The sequence below is a fragment of the Ictalurus furcatus genome, chromosome 14 (assembly GCF_023375685.1).
Source record: "Ictalurus furcatus strain D&B chromosome 14, Billie_1.0, whole genome shotgun sequence".
Lineage (NCBI taxonomy): Eukaryota > Metazoa > Chordata > Actinopteri > Siluriformes > Ictaluridae > Ictalurus > Ictalurus furcatus.
This window is the reverse complement of record NC_071268.1, coordinates 7,661,063-7,678,879: the sequence shown is the minus strand read 5'-3', so window position 1 is coordinate 7,678,879 and position 17,817 is coordinate 7,661,063. Positions and strand designations below refer to the sequence as shown.

Below are 17,817 nucleotides of genomic sequence, written 5' to 3'. Positions count from 1 at the left end.
TTCAGCTGTTCAGTGTTGTAGAACTATTTTAGCTACTCAGTATTCTAGAACTATTTTAGCTGCTTGGTATTATATGACACTTCAGCTGTTCAGGGTTCTAGAACTGCTTTGGCTGATCAGTATTGTCGAACTATTTCAAGTGCTCAGTATTCTAGAACTGCTTCACATGATCAGTATTCTAGCACTAATATTAGCTGCTCAGTATCTTATGACTACTTTAGCTGTGCAGTATTCTAGTACTACTTCATCAAATGACTGTTCTAGAACTATTTAAGCTGCTCACTGTTCTAGAATTATTTTAGTTGCTCAGTATTCTATGATTTCTTCAGAAGTTCAGTATTCTAGAACTGCTCAGAGGTGTTAAATAACACAACAGAAATACTTTGCTTTTGGTCTTAAATACATTTCAGGAATATTTGATCTTGACTGTGTGTAGATGACTCTTTCAGCTTTAGCTTTTACTCCACTCCATTTTAAAAAAACAAATGTCTACTTTAACTATACTGAGCATCTCCAGTTAATTACACACACACACATATATATATATATATATATATATATATATATATATATATATATATATATATATATATATATATATATATAATTTATTTATTTATTTATTTATTTTTCTCAGCAGTCCAATCACCATAACGCACCTCCAACGTTCACCTCGAGGAGCTGACTCAAAGATTCAACTGATTTACGAACGACACCACTAAAAAACAATTTGGAGCTAACTCTTAACTCAGAAACTTAAATCAGAAACTTCTCTAATTTTTTCTGAGAATGACTCTCAGTCCTGCTCATCAGAGCAAAAAGCAATACGATTGAGAAAATTGTTGTTACTTTTAATAAAATAACTTTTATCTCTCTAGTCATTTCTGAAAAAAAACTGTAGCATTAATAATTTACAGACAGACAAGGAAACTGTGTGCCTATATTTTTTAGAAATAACCGTTAATGTATTTATTTATTTTTTTAAGAATGTTTATGCTTATCACATTAGCACCCAAGCTAACTCGCTAACTGCTTATGCAAACTTAGCGAAGGCATGTTTGGAAGCTGACATCAGCATTATTGATGCTGGGTTGAAATAGATGATTAAGTCATTGTACTTTACTAAATGTGTTTTTTGTTCTGTAAACAATCTTCTCGGAAATCCTGTCGAGTTAGCTTGAGTCAGCTAGCTAGTCTGGAGTGAGCTAATAGCTATGCACTGAATACTGCAGTGAAGTTAAGTAAATTATTGGACAATATGACAATTTAGACTCCGAATTCTGTCAGAAAGCGACACACAATCTGCTTCACTCAGTGAACTTTACAAAATTTTCAAATCCGTATCTGGTTAGCAAACATTACTACAGCTTTATAAATTACAGCCTTGTGCTGCATGAGCTTGTGAGCTTGTGCTGCATGGATATCACATAATTTCTGGGGTTTAGCTTGTTTTGTCCATGTCTACATGACTCGACTGTAAAATGCCATCAAAGTATATGGAAAAAATCTGTGCTTCTGATACAGACAACAACTTTAAAAATTAATCATCAGAATTATTTTTGATTCAGGGAGAAAATAAAAAAATCACATCATGAATCTCAAAGACTGTCATACACAATATGAGTCATGATTAGACATTTATTTATTTATTTTATTTTTTGCAATACTGATGCTAAAAGCTTGAGTAGTATCAGTAGATAAGTATTGATACTTATCTGAGGGGTGTGTGTGTGTTTGTGTGTGTGTGTGTGTGTATATATATATATATATATATATATATATATATATATATATATATATATATATATATATATATGACACTAAGCTTTAAATGATGTTTTAAACAGAATCACTTAAAATACAGGGGAAATACATAGCAAATATAACAATGTATATACTATATAATAAAGTATAAATATTGTCTAAATATAATTTATAAGTAGAAAAGTATACTATATTTATAAGTATAAAATCAGTCCTAAGAAAATACAAATACTATCAATCCTCTTGTAATATGTAAACATTTCCAGTTCCAATAATAAAGATAAAAAAAAAAAATTCCAAATTAATTTTAAATCTTTTCCAGGATCAGTTAAAATGTGTTCTTTTTCCCCCTGTAATATCTCATTTTTGCTGCAGATTGTCGGTATCGAGTGGGTACCATCTCTAATCATGATAAAGCCTAATAGCGTAGGTTTGTAAGCAAACTAGAATCAAAACAGTATTGTTGCATTGAAGAAGCCAGTTTGATGATTTAATGTCTACAAAAAGTTACTTTTTTATATTTAGAAAAACATAATTTTTATTTACTATGAAAAAATGTAAATGAAAATAATTATATAAAAAATCTGCACAAATAATAATTATTTTGTACACATTTTTAATAATAGAAATATATCACGATATCACGACATCACAGAAAAGCGTATCGTGACAAAATTTGTCACGAACTCAAAATAATGTTGACATAATGCCCAGCTCCATTTTTGATTGGGATTGATTAAAAAAAAAAAAAAACCCACCACCGCCTTGCTCCTGTGTGCCTCAGACATGTTTTTATATGGTCTTTGCTTTCACAGCTAGTTGTGCTGGCTCAGTGGTTAAGGCTTTGAGCTCGGAAGGTTGTGTGCTGAAATCCCAGCAGCTCCAAACTGCCCTGCTTGGGTCATTGAACAATGACCTTCAGCTCAGATGTTTCCAGCATCACCCAAATTAGCAAATGTCTTGAATAATTTTACACTTCGTAAAATATTACTGTAAAATCTACAGCATTTTTTTACAGTGTGTGTGAGACTCAGACACAATGTCAATCATAAAGCCTCAATGACCCTGTGTGTATAATCCATCACAAGTCGCCTGTAGACTCACAGTCTATAGACTACACAACATTTGGGATTGAAAATAGTCAGTTCAATCTGACAACCCGCACCCGAGAATTGCTGGCATACCGAAAACTTGCCGCCTGTCTCTGCCTGTGCGCCTCAGGCACTTTCTTCGCTACACCGAATAAGATGAGGCGATCAATTAAACGAACCAAAAGGATCGATTCGACTGAACACAGCTGCTGTAGCTGCCGCAGGGTTCCATATTTATGGACTGAGTTTATTAAAATGAGGAACCGGCGCACGAGCGTGGCAGCCTGCGTGGGCGCGTGGCAGATTTTGGGAGTGTAACAGAAACGGACCGTGTCAGAGCTTTCCAAAACGCTGAGTTCAAAAAGTGTAAAAGCACAATCTGTCATGATGCTATAGGCTACTTAAAGGTGTAGTTTGTCATTTTTTCTGCAATCATATATCAATTTCAGTTGATTCTAAGTCAGTTATTATTGATAATAATTGACCATAAATGTAATATTCTCGAAAAAGGACAGTGTGTAAAAACAAATAATTCGTATTTGCACACTGCTGCATAAGGGAGTTTTCACACTGGTGGTTCAGTCTGAAACAGAGCACGGTTTGCATGAAAAATTGATAATGTGAAAGCTGTCATGCAGTCCAGGAAGCGCAGGAACCTTTATTAAAAATAAAGGTTCCAATTAGAACCAAAAAGGGTTTTTCAGCCTGGTGCCACAGGAGAACCCTTTTAAGTTGCACAAAGAACTTTTTACTTTCAAGTTCTTTAGAGAACACTCTATTTATTGGTGCTTTAAAGAACCCAGAAATGGTTCTCCACAGCAGTGCCACAAGAAGCCATGTTATCATAAGTTCTTTAAAATAAAAAAAAAAAAGCCCTTAGTGCTTTAAGGAACTAAAGTTAGGTTCTTAAGAGTGATGCCAGAAGAACCATTGCCAGTCCTACAAAGAACCTTATAGGGTTCACTTTAACCTGTTAAGGGATGATACCTTGAAGAACCAATACACTGCTCTGAAGAACCTATAATAAAACATGAACTTCTTTAATTTCCACAGAGCTATATAGCTCAACTCAAGAACCCTATGCAATGAAAAATGGTTCTTGACAAGAAGAAGGTTCTTTGTATAACCTATGGTGCTGTAAATAATCCCTTAAAGAACCTTCATTTTTAAGAGCGTAGGAGGTTGTCTGAGTTCGGTTGCACTGGATCTGTGCCGTGATTCGCGTGAATGTGAACGCTACTCGGGTCCGCATTTGTACGACCCCATGTGAAGCAGATCAGCCTGGTTTATGTGTGCAGAAGCACCAGTTGTGCCAGCAGCATTATAATTCACACACTCACTACGTACATCTGGGCGATTTAAAAGCAACATCTCTAGACGGCACTGCAGAGCCAAAACATCCCTGTCAGGTTTCCAAGTCAAACTGTAAAATGTTACATTTTATACACAGTGACATTAAGCACACTGATGAGCTGTCCCTCACAACTTTCTGCTGTCATCATGACTGTTGTCATGAGCTGTGTTTCAAATTGAAAACTCTAACCTTACATTCGAATGTATTTTCTAATGGAGAAAAGCCAAAAGATGCACACAAATGAGCACTTTCGGAAGGTTTAAAGGTTTACAAAATTGGAACACTAACTGTAATAAGAAAACTGGTTTGTGTATGCGATTTAAGAGACAATGCTTTTTGTTCAGCATTGGTAGAGAGATGGGAGCCTTCTTTTTTTTTTTGCTTCATTACAGTAATGCAGTGTAAGGATAGTAAAAAGTCCAAAATAACATGCACCCTATTCATTTAAATAAGACTTGTCTGAATGTGTGACCCCAAAAATATTAGCACAAACAATCTCTCTCTAATATTCATTTTTAAAATGAATGAATCAATCAATGAATGAATGAAACAAAAGAGTAGATGGGAAGTTTCTCTTGTGACCCCATTTGTAAAAAAGTTTGAGAAGAACTCAGTTACATTCTCACAACAGCCACTCCACCCATCATGATTAGGTCATCATTAACCGACTATGTTGACAATTAAAACATAACATTTAAAGATGAATGGATGGAGAAGTGAGTGTAGTTTCGATACAGATGTCTATTTCTATCTTTCTGTGTTGTAATATCACTTGTTACACTGTCATCACTCTGTCATTGTATATATCTCCATCTATCGTAATAAAATTAACAATTACCTCTAGCCTTTCTGTATTTCAGAAACATACCCACTGCTACTTTAAATTTCATTCTTGTAGACAGTGTTGGTTTGAGACTTTACTGTTTAATTGATGTAATACAGCTTTATATACAACTACAGCGCCCTCCACTAATATTGGCACCCTTGGTAAATATGAGCAAAGAAAGCTGTGAAAAATTGTCTTTATTGTTAAACCTTTTGATATTCTGGTAAAAAAAAAAAATTCACAGAAATACTCTGCTCTCATGGATATCAAACAATTGCAAACACAACACAGGTTTATCAAAAAAATATCTTTGCTAAATATATGCGTGTGCCACAATTATTGGCACCCCTATGAATTCATATGAAAAAAAAATATATTTGAAGTATATTCTCATTAATATTTTACTTTTTTTTTTAGTACACCTGGGTGACTAGGAACAGGAAATTGTTCAAACATGACTTCCTGTTTCACAGGGATATAAATATGAGGTAACACATAGGACAAATTCCTTTAGTCATTCATAACAATGGGTAAGGGAATGTAGCTTTGATGTGCGGCATAAGGTTGTTGAGCTTCACAAAATGGAAGTTTCTTTAAGAAAATTGCACAAGCATTGAAAATGCCCATTTCCACCATCAGGGCAATAATTAAGAAATGTTATGAATCAACCTGGAATTGGACGTGCGTCTATATTGTCTCAATGCACTGTGAAGAGGACGGTTTGAGTGGCCAAAAAATCTCCAAGGATCATGTCTGGAGAATTGCAGAAGTTAGTTGTGTCTTGGGGTCAGAAAGTCTCCAAAACTACAATCTGAAGTCACCTATATCACCCCAAGTTGTTTGGAAGGATTCCAAGAAAAAAGCCTCTACTCTCATTCAAAAACAAACTCAAGCATCTTCAGTTTGCCACACACTACTGGAACTTCAAATGGGATCGGGTTCTATGGTCAGATGAAACCAAAATAGAGCTTTTTGGCAATAAACACCAGAGGTGGTTTTGGTGCACACAGAGAGGTAGCCATATGAAAAAGTACCTCATGCCCACGGTTAAATATGGTGGTGGCTCTTTAATGTTTTGGGGCTATTTTTCTACCAGAGGACCTGGACATTTTGTTAGGATACATGGAATCATGGACTATCAAACATCAACAGATATTAAATGAAAACCTGGCTGCCTCTGCCAGAAAGCTTAACATGGGCCGTGGTTGGATCTTCCAGCAGGACAATGATCCAAAATATACATCAAAATCAACACAAAAATGGTTTACTGACCACAAAATCAAGGTCCTGCCATGGTCATCCCAGTCCCCTGACCTGAACCCCATAGAAAACCTGTGGGGTGAACTGAAGAAATCTCGAAATTTGAAGCCTCGAAATTTGAAGGATCTGGAGAAATTCTTTATGGAGGAATGGTCTCAGATCCCTTGCCAGGTATTCTCCAACCTCAGGCATTATAGGAGAAGACTCAGAGCTGTAATATTGGCAGAGGGAGGTAACACAAAGCATTGACTAAAAGGGTGCCAATAACTGTTGCACACCTATATTAAACAAAGGTTTTTTTGATAAACCTGTGTTTTGTTTCCAATTGTTTGATATTTCTGTGAATTTTTGGAACAAAAGATAAAAAGATTCAACAATAAAGACAATTTTTCACAGCCTTCTTTGCTAATATTTACGAAGGGTGCCAATATTAATGGCGGGCACCATGTATAGCATTTGTAAAACTAATAGGCTTATAGGCTACAGCACACTATCAACATATACCACACTGCAACAATCATGTGACTATATTTCAGCAGATGGGGTGTGGGGCATGTGTGCGTGTTTGCGTGTGTGTGTGTGTGTGTGCGTGTTTGCATATGTGTGTATTATGGATGCCAATTGCTGTGGTGTTCGTGCTGAATGTTCTTTATTATGGGATTTCTGATTCCATGTGTTAATTGTGGCGTTTTTGTTCATTTGGGCCTCTAGAGTTAAAACTGTGTAGTGTATTGTGATGTCACTCATTTGTTTATCTATTTATTGTCACCTATTTATCTATCAATTTGTCACCTATTTATTCATTGTGATGTCACTTCATCCATCCATCCATCTTCAACCGCTTACTCCTTTTCAGGGTCGCGGGGAACCTGGAGCCTATCCCAGGAAGCCTCAGGCACAAGGCGGGGTACACCCTGGACAGGGTGCCAGTCCATCGCAGGGCACAATGTGATGTCACTTGTTCTTCTATTTATTATGATGTCACCTATTTATCTATCTGTTTATTTATTCATTTATTCTGTTGTTTCTTGAAATGATTAAGTAGCGTTTAGCTGTAAATGTTTTTGTTCTGTCTATTTACTCCTGTGACTTTTATTTGTATATTACTTTATATATTTTATTTGTGTTACTGTAACGTGTGTGTGTGTGTACATATTGTATACATATTGTACATACACCTGCATATTAATTAAGTACACATGGTCAGGTACAGTGAGGGTAATGATGATAAATAGGTGACATCACAATAAATGGGTAAATACAGTATGTGGCGTCACAGTAATTAGATTAATATTTGATTATTTAGTTCAGGTGCTGCTGTAGTTTGTTGTAAATATGCCTTTGCGTAAAAGACGAACGTTCATATGTTTCTTTGTGAGTCAAAAATATTGCTTGGAGGATGCGGGCATCGATCCCGCTACCTCTCGCATGCTAAGCGAGCGCTCTACCATTTGAGCTAATCCCCCTATTAGGCATGTTTCAAGAGAAGGGGAAAATGACTCAAATTAATTCGATATGGTGTGTGTATATATTATAGCTGTGATACTGCATACTAAGTCGTTATGATTAGCACTTCTATAAATTCAGGTTTCTGTATGAGTTTCTCTCCGGTTTTCTGAGGAGACTGAAGGCGCCGGTGTGTGTTTTATACACAGGACAATGTCGCCGCCTAGTGGCCTCTCACACACACACACACACACACACACACACACACACACACGCACACACACACACATTCATTAACTGTGTCAATACATATTATTTAGTTGAAGACTTTTTTGTTTAAATGAGCTATTTGTTGAATAATATCCAGTTTGCTAAAATTCGCTGACTTTAGATAGACTTATGTAATGCCTTAATTAGAGCCCTATGTTGTAAGGATCATTATCATGACAAACATATGAAAAGTTCTACTACTACTAATCCGTCCATCCATCCATCCATCTTCTATACCGCTTTATCCTTTTCAGGGTCACAGGAAACCTGGAGCCTATCCCAGGGAGCATCGGGCACAAGGCAGGGTACACCCTGGACAGGGTGCCAATCCATCGCAGGGCACAATCACATACACATTCACACACCCATTCATACACTACAGACACTTTGGACTCACAAATCAGCTTACCATGCATGTCTTTGGACTGGGGGAGGAAACCGGAGTACCCAGGAGGAAACCCCGCAGCACGGGGAGAACATGCAAACTCCGCACACACAGGGACACAGGGGCATTGTCATGCTGGAACATGTTTTTAGCTCTTTTCCACCAGGGCCGGAGTCCAATCTTGAACCCGGCTGTGCTTTTCCACACAAAAAACCCTGGGCCGTTGCCCAATTCCTGGAGTCGAACCAGCCCTGAAACCTTGCTAGTCTCAAACAGGAGCACCTGTGACGTCAGTAGACAGAGTTTTCACTACAGATCGCAGTTTGAAAGGCGCCATATTTAACAGCTTTTTTCGGAGTTGCATTAAACATTAACAACCAAGAGGTTAAACATGTCGGTTCAACAGTATTCAACACTAGCAAGCCTATATTCATGCTTTTCTAACGTTATGAGAATATGTGTTATGCTGTTCGAACTAGCTAGCCGCCGGCTAACATGTTTACTAGCTACCTTTGGTTTTCTTAACTCTGGCCCTCGAGGTCCACTGTCTTGCATTATTGTTTTGCTTCCTCCATGACCAAACTCACTTGAAGAAGCTAACCAAGATTTTCAGAATTGGAAAGTTACAGGCAGTTGAGTTTGATCATGGTTCACACTAAACTCTGCAGGACAGGACACCTTGAGGGCCAAGAGTTGAAAAACCATTAAGTACACGATTCATCAAATCAGATTTCTTTATCACTATTACTTGCACAAGTTTAACAGTAAGTGAAATTCTGTAATGCTTGTTTCATCAGTGTGCAGTCCACTTTCACAATTTACACAATGCAAATCAAACTATAGGTTGCACTACAGCATAGTCCGCTTTATGGATAACGCACTGCATTAATAAGTAAGAGTGACCTGCATGCTGACTTTTTGTTCCCTTGTAGCTATTTAGACTCCTGCTCCAATCAGCAAGATGACCTGGAGGAGGCAGAGACTTCCACGAGCGGTATTGCCTCATCACATACACCGAAGAGCAGAAGAGCACATAATGGCATTGCTTTGCACAACAAGCATCATCCAAAATTTCCCTGTGTGTATGTTATTATAACACTAGTTCCCTTTAAGTTGTGTTCTAATTTGTTACTCCTCTCTTACACAGGAAAAAGAAAATGTGACAGTAACCAGGATCTGCTGGAATATTTTGAAGCTGAGGATGAACGTTTCATGCTGCAAATAAGAGCGCTGCATCAAGACATCATGACAAGTATGAATGATACCTTAGCATCTCTACTTGGACGTCTAGGGCACATGGTGACAGTCATTGAGGCTGAACAGAGGAAGGCGGCCTAAACAGCTGGTTTTTTTTTCATGTCAGCACCTTTGCTGAAGACATCTACATAGTTTTTCTTGCACTGGAAATCTTCAACTATTTTGCACTGAATATTTTGTTTATTTTTGTACAGTTGTTCAATGTGTATGTGTGGTTGTTCAAAGAATTGCACTTAAACCTTGTATTCACTTTGTAATCACAATTTTTTATTGTACATAGTAGTTCCAGTGAAGGGAAATTGTTATGCTACAGCATGCAAAGATACTTTATACAATTGTGTGCTTCCAACTTTGGAAGTTTGTGGAAGAAAGACATATGGGTGTGATGTTCAAGTGTCCACGTACTTCTGGTCATATAATGTATCTCTTCTGTTTTCTATTCAGTTCTTTTGACAATATAGAGTATAAACTGCTCCTCACTGGATGTTATTCTCTTTATTGCACCATTCTGAGTAAACTCTAGAAAATTTTGTATATGAAAGTCCCAGGAGATCAACAGTTATAGAAATAGTCAAACCGGTCCATCCGGTAACAACAATCATGCCACGGACAAAATCACTGAGATCACATCTTTCCCCAATATGATGATTGAAGTGAACATAAGCTGAAGCTACTTGCAATGCATCCACATGATTGGCTGAGTGCATGAAGGTATAAGAGTGTTCCTAACAAGGTACTCAAGGATAGTATTTGTACAAAGATTCTCAGGGATAGAATTTGACAGCGAGAAGGGAGCAGTATTTGGAGGATGCAGGCATCGATCCCACTACCTCTCACATGCTAAGCAAGCGGTATACCATCTGAGCTAATCCCCCTGCATGCAATACAGATTCTCCACGCAATACAGATTCTCCACATTACCAGACAGGGTGTAAGATGATTGGCTTAGTTGTATAATGCATGAATTTGTGCAGCTGTTCCTGAAAAGGTTCTCAGAGTTAGTTTTTGACACTGGGAAAAGAGCAATATTTGGAGGATGCGGGCATCGATCCCGCTACCTCTCGCATGCGAAGCGAGCACTCTACCATCTGAGCTAATCCCCCTGCCTATATGGCTGGATATCATGGATCGTCAGGCTGGAAGGACAAATAGCGCTTGGCGTCATCAGCATAGCAGTGGTATGAGAAGCCATGAGACTCAATCACCTGTCCCAGAGATGTATTGTAGATAGAAAAGAGCAGTCGACCCAGAACTGATCTCTGTGGGATGCCATGTGGCCATTATTACCAGACAGGGTGGAAGATCCATTTCTTTTAAATGTTTGCCTGAGATGGCCTTATATTTGGTAAAGAGAAAATACCCACTACCTCTCACATGCAGAGAATCCCCACAACATTAGTTGCAGCTGCTGGCCCACATCTGCATGATTTTATGCATTGCAGGGCTGCCACATGATTGCCTGGCTAGATAAATGCATGAATGTGTGCAGCTGTACCTTAAGAGGTTCTCAAGGATAGTTTTTGACACTGAGAACATAACCGTTTTTGGAGGATCCCACTACCTCTCACATGCAGAGAATCCCCACAACATTAGCTGCAGCTGCTGGCCCACATCTGCATGATTTTATGCATTGCAGGACTGCCACATGATTGCCTGGCAAGATAAATGCATGAATTTGTGCAGCTGTTCCTGAAAAGGTTCTCAGAGTTAATTTTTACCACTGGGGAAAGAGCAGTATTTGGAGGATGCAGGCATCGATCCCGCTACCTCTCGCATGCAAAGCAAGACTTACTTACATACCCCAATATGATGGTTAAAGTGAACATTAGCTGCAGCCCCACATCTGCATGATTTTATGCATTGCAGGGCTGCCACATGATTGCCTGGCTAGATAAATGCATGAATGTGTGCAGCTGTACCTTAAGAGGTTCTCAAGGATAGTTTTTGACACTGAGAACATAACCGTTTTTGGAGGATCCCACTACCTCTCACATGCAGAGAATCCCCACAACATTAGCTGCAGCTGCTGGCCCACATCTGCATGATTTTATGCATTGCAGGACTGCCACATGATTGCCTGGCAAGATAAATGCATGAATGTGTGCAGCTGTACCTTAAAAGGTTCTCAAGGAAAGTTTTTGACAATGAGAACAGAGCAGTTTTTGGAGGATCCCACTACCTCTCACATGCAAAGCAAGCGATCTACCATCTGAGCTGATCCCCCTGCCTTCAAGATTGGACATCATGGATATCCCCCTACAGGCAATGGAGAACCTCCACATTACCAGACAGTGTGAGATGATTGGCTTAGTTGGGTAATGCATGAATTTGTGCAGCTGTTCCTGAAAAGGTTCTCAGAGTTAGTTTTTGACACTGGGAAAAGAGCAATATTTGGAGGATGCGGGCATCGATCCCGCTACCTCTCGCATGCTAAGCGAGCGCTCTACCATCTGAGCTAATCCCCCTGCCTATAAGGCTGGATATCATGGATCGTCAGGCTGGAAGGACAAATAGCGCTTGGCGTCATCAGCATAGCAGTGGTATGAGAAGCCATGAGACTCAATCACCTGTCCCAGAGATGTATTGTAGATAGAAAAGAGCAGTCGACCCAGAACTGATCTCTGTGGGATGCCATGTGGCCATTATTACCAGACAGGGTGGAAGATCCATTTCTTTTAAATGTTTGCCTGAGATGGCCTTATATTTGGTAAAGAGAAAATAGTGTCTTGTTTAGGACTCGGAACTTTAAGTTAAGGGTCTGTATGTTTACTTGGACTCATCTTTCTCCACTTAAATGCCAAGACGTGAGACTTACTTACATACCCCAATATGATGGTTGAAGTGAACATTAGCTGCTGGCCCACATCTGCATGATTTTATGCATTGCAGGGCTGCCACATGATTGCCTGGCTGGATAAATGCATGCAGCTGTACCTTAAGAGGTTTTCAGGGATAGTTTTTGACACTGAGAACAGAGCAGTATTTGGAGGGTGCAGGCGTCCATCCCGCATGCAAAGCAAGACTTACTTACGTACCCCAATATGATGGTTGAAGTGAACATTAGCTGCAGCTGCTGGCCAACATCTGCATGATTTTATGCATTGCAGGGCTGCCACATGATTGCCTGGCTAGATAAATGCATGAATGTGTGCAGCTGTACCTTAAGAGGTTCTCAAGGATAGTTTTTGACACTGAGAACATAGCAGTTTTTGGAGGATCCCACTACCTCTCACATGCAGAGAATCCCCACAACATTAGCTGCAGCTGCTGGCCAACATCTGCATGATTTTATGCATTGCAGGGCTGCCACATGATTGCCTGGCTAGATAAATGCATGAATGTGTGCAGCTGTACCTTAAGAGGTTCTCAAGGATAGTTTTTGATACTGAGAACATAGCAGTTTTTGGAGGATCCCACTACCTCTCACATGCAGAGAATCCCCACAACATTAGCTGCAGCTGCTGGCCCACATCTGCATGATTTTATGCATTGCAGGACTGCCACATGATTGCCTGGCAAGATAAATGCATGAATGTGTGCAGCTGTACCTTAAAAGGCTCTCAAGGATAGTTTTTGACAATGAGAACAGAGCAGTTTTTGGAGGATCCCACTACCTTTCACATGCAAAGCAAGCGCTCTACCATCTGAGCTGATCCCCCTGCCTTCAAGATTGGATATCATGGATATCCACCTACAGGCAATGGAGAATCTCCACATTACCAGACAGTGTGAGACTATTGGCTTAGTTGGGTAATGCATGAATTTGTGCAGCTGTTCCTGAAAAGGTTCTCTGAGTTAGTTTTTAACACTGGGAAAAGAACAATATTTGGAGGGTTCAGGCATCCATCCCGTTACCTCTCGCATGCAAAGCAAGACTTACTTACATACCCCAATATGATGGTTAAAGTGAACATTAGCTGCAGCCCCACATCTGCATGATTTTATGCATTGCAGGGCTGCCACATGATTGCCTGGCTAGATAAATGCATGAATGAATGTGTGCAGCTGTACCTTAAGAGGTTCTCAAGGATAGTTTTTGACACTGAGAACATAACCGTTTTTGGAGGATCCCACTACCTCTCACATGCAGAGAATCCCCACAACATTAGCTGCAGCTGCTGGCCCACATCTACATGATTTTATGCATTGCAGGACTGCCACATGATTGCCTGGCAAGATAAATGCATGAATGTGTGCAGCTGTACCTTAAAAGGTTCTCAAGGAAAGTTTTTGACAATGAGAACAGAGCAGTTTTTGGAGGATCCCACTACCTCCCACATGCAAAGCAAGCGATCTACCATCTGAGCTGATCCCCCTGCCTTCAAGATTGGACATCATGGATATCCCCCTACAGGCAATGGAGAACCTCCACATTACCAGACAGTGTGAGATGATTGGCTTAGTTGGGTAATGCATGAATTTGTGCAGCTGTTCCTGAAAAGGTTCTCAGAGTTCATTTTTAACACTGGGGAAAGAGCACTATTTGGAGGATGCAGGCATCGATCCCGCTACCTCTCGCATGCAAAGCGAGCGCTCTACCATTTGAGCTAATCCCCCTGCATGCAATACCCACTCTCCACATTACCAGACAGGGTGTAAGATGATTGGCTTAGGGGTATATTGCATGAATTTGTGCAGCTGTTCCTGAAAAGGTTCTCAGAGTTAGTTTTTGACACTGGGAAAAGAGCAATATTTGGAGGATGCGGGCATCGATCCCGCTACCTCTCGCATGCTAAGCGAGCGCTCTACCACCTGAGCTAATCCCCCTGCCTATAAAGCTGGATATCATGGATCGTCAGGCTGGAAGGACAAATAGCGCTTGGCGTCATCAGCATAGCAGTGGTATGAGAAGCCATGAGACTCAATCACCTGTCCCAGAGATGTATTGTAGATAGAAAAGAGCAGTCGACCCAGAACTGATCTCTGTGGGATGCCATGTGGCCATTATTACCAGACAGGGTGGAAGATCCATTTCTTTTAAATGTTTGCCTGAGCTGGCCTTATATTTGGTAAAGAGAAAATACCCACTACCTCTCACATGCAGAGAATCCCCACAACATTAGTTGCAGCTGCTGGCCCACATCTGCATGATTTTATGCATTGCAGGACTGCCACATGATTGCCTGGCAAGATAAATGCATGAATGTGTGCAGCTTTACCTTAAAAGGTTCTCAAGGATAGCTTTTGACAATGAGAAGAGAGCAGTTTTTGGAGGATGCGGGAGAATCCCACTACCTCTCGCATGCTAAGCAAGCACTCTACCATCTGAGCTAATCCCCCTACAGGCGATGGAGAATCTCCACATTACCAGACAGTGTGAGATGATTGGCTTAGTTGGATAATGCATGAATTTGTGCCGCTGTTCCTGAAAAGGTTCTCAGAGTTAGTTTTTAACACTGGGGAAAGAGCAGTATTTGGAGGATGCAGGCATCGATCCCGCTACCTCTCGCATGCAAAGCAAGACTTACTTACATACCCCAATATGATGGCTAAAGTGAACATTAGCTGCAGCCCCACATCTGCATGATTTTATGCATTGCAGGGCTGCCACATGATTGCCTGGCTAGATAAATGCATGAATGTGTGCAGCTGTACCTTAAGAGGTTCTCAAGGATAGTTTTTGACACTGAGAACATAACCGTTTTTGGAGGATCCCACTACCTCTCACATGCAGAGAATCCCCACAACATTAGCTGCAGCTGCTGGCCCACATCTGCATGATTTTATGCATTGCAGGACTGCCACATGATTGCCTGGCAAGATAAATGCATGAATGTGTGCAGCTGTACCTTAAAAGGTTCTCAAGGAAAGTTTTTGACAATGAGATCAGAGCAGTTTTTGGAGGATCCCACTACCTCTCACATGCAAAGCAAGCGATCTACCATCTGAGCTGATCCCCCTGCCTTCAAGATTGGACATCATGGATATCCCCCTACAGGCAATGGAGAACCTCCACATTACCAGACAGTGTGAGATGATTGGCTTAGTTGGGTAATGCATGAATTTGTGCAGCAGTTCCTGAAAAGGTTCTCAGAGTTAATTTTTAACACTGGGGAAAGAGCACTATTTGGAGGATGCAGGCATCGATCCCGCTACCTCTCGCATGCAACGCAAGCGCTCTACCATTTGAGCTAATCCCCCTGCATGCAATATCCACTCTCCACATTACCAGACAGGGTGTAAGATGATTGGCTTAGGGGTATATTGCATGAATTTGTGCAGCTGCTCCTGAAAAGGTTCTCAGAGTTAGTTTTTGACACTGGGTAAAGACCAATATTTGGAGGATGCGGGCATCGATCCCGCTACCTCTCGCATGCTAAGCGAGCGCTCTACCATCTGAGCTAATCCCCCTGCCTATAAGGCTGGATATCATGGATCGTCAGGCTGGAAGGACAAATAGCGCTTGGCGTCATCAGCATAGCAGTGGTATGAGAAGCCATGAGACTCAATCACCTGTCCCAGAGATGTATTGTAGATAGAAAAGAGCAGTCGACCCAGAACTGATCTCTGCGGGATGCCATGTGGCCATTATTACCAGACAGGGTGGAAGATCCATTTCTTTTAAATGTTTGCCTGAGCTGGCCTTATATTTGGTAAAGAGAAAATAGTGTCTTGTTTAGGACTCGGAACTTTAAGTTAAGGGTCTGTATGTTTACTTGGACTCATCTTTCTCCACTTAAATGCCAAGACGTGAGACTTACTTACATACCCCAATATGATGGTTGAAGTGAACATTAGCTGCTGGCCCACATCTGCATGATTTTATGCATTGCAGGGCTGCCACATGATTGCCTGGCTGGATAAATGCATGCAGCTGTACCTTAAGAGGTTTTCAGGGATAGTTTTTGACACTGAGAACAGAGCAGTATTTGGAGGGTGCAGGCGTCCATCCCGCATGCAAAACAAGACTTACTTACGTACCCCAATATGATGGTTGAAGTGAACATTAGCTGCAGCTGCTGGCCAACATCTGCATGATTTTATGCATTGCAGGGCTGCCACATGATTGCCTGGCTAGATAAATGCATGAATGTGTGCAGCTGTACCTTAAGAGGTTCTCAAGGATAGTTTTTGACACTGAGAACATAGCAGTTTTTGGAGGATCCCACTACCTCTCACATGCAGAGAATCCCCACAACATTAGCTGCAGCTGCTGGCCAACATCTGCATGATTTTATGCATTGCAGGGCTGCCACATGATTGCCTGGCTAGATAAATTCATGAATGTGTGCAGCTGTACCTTAAGAGGTTCTCAAGGATAGTTTTTGACACTGAGAACATAACAGTTTTTGGAGGATCCCACTACCTCTCACATGCAGAGAATCCCCACAACATTAGCTGCAGCTGCTGGCCCACATCTGCATGATTTTATGCATTGCAGGACTGCCACATGATTGCCTGGCAAGATAAATGCATGAATGTGTGCAGCTGTACCTTAAAAGGTTCTCAAGGAAAGTTTTTGACAATGAGAACAGAGCAGTTTTTGGAGGATCCCACTACCTCCCACATGCAAAGCAAGCGATCTACCATCTGAGCTGATCCCCCTGCCTTCAAGATTGGATATCATGGATATCCCCCTACAGGCAATGGAGAATCTCCACATTACCAGACAGTGTGAGACTATTGGCTTAGTTGGGTAATGCATGAATTTGTGCAGCTGTTCCTGAAAAGGTTCTCTGAGTTAGTTTTTAACACTGGGAAAAGAACAATATTTGGAGGGTTCAGGCATCCATCCCGTTACCTCTCGCATGCAAAGCAAGACTTACTTACATACCCCAATATGATGGTTAAAGTGAACATTAGCTGCAGCCCCACATCTGCATGATTTTATGCATTGCAGGGCTGCCACATGATTGCCTGGCTAGATAAATGCATGAATGAATGTGTGCAGCTGTACCTTAAGAGGTTCTCAAGGATAGTTTTTGACACTGAGAACATAACCGTTTTTGGAGGATCCCACTACCTCTCACATGCAGAGAATCCCCACAACATTAGCTGCAGCTGCTGGCCCACATCTGCATGATTTTATGCATTGCAGGACTGCCACATGATTGCCTGGCAAGATAAATGCATGAATTTGTGCAGCTGTTCCTGAAAAGGTTCTCTGAGTTAGTTTTTAACACTGGGAAAAGAACAATATTTGGAGGGTTCAGGCATCCATCCC

At 40.7% G+C, this 17,817-nt stretch overlaps 5 non-coding genes across 5 annotated transcripts; all 5 read right to left on the bottom strand.

Annotated features, from left to right (window-relative positions):
• Nucleotides 1–7,688: 7,688 nt before the first annotated feature.
• Nucleotides 7,689–7,761, bottom strand: trnaa-agc (transfer RNA alanine (anticodon AGC)). Its single transcript has one exon. It is a non-coding gene; the product is annotated as a tRNA-Ala (tRNA).
• Nucleotides 7,762–10,683: 2,922 nt separating this feature from the next.
• On the bottom strand, nucleotides 10,684–10,756 carry trnaa-cgc (transfer RNA alanine (anticodon CGC)). Its single transcript has one exon. It is a non-coding gene; the product is annotated as a tRNA-Ala (tRNA).
• Nucleotides 10,757–12,045: 1,289 nt separating this feature from the next.
• On the bottom strand, nucleotides 12,046–12,118 carry trnaa-agc (transfer RNA alanine (anticodon AGC)). Its single transcript has one exon. It is a non-coding gene; the product is annotated as a tRNA-Ala (tRNA).
• Nucleotides 12,119–14,347: 2,229 nt separating this feature from the next.
• trnaa-agc (transfer RNA alanine (anticodon AGC)) lies at nucleotides 14,348–14,420 on the bottom strand. The gene has a single exon. It is a non-coding gene; the product is annotated as a tRNA-Ala (tRNA).
• A 1,511-nt stretch (nucleotides 14,421–15,931) lies between these two features.
• On the bottom strand, nucleotides 15,932–16,004 carry trnaa-agc (transfer RNA alanine (anticodon AGC)). The gene has a single exon. It is a non-coding gene; the product is annotated as a tRNA-Ala (tRNA).
• Between the last annotated feature and the right edge of the window lie 1,813 nt (nucleotides 16,005–17,817).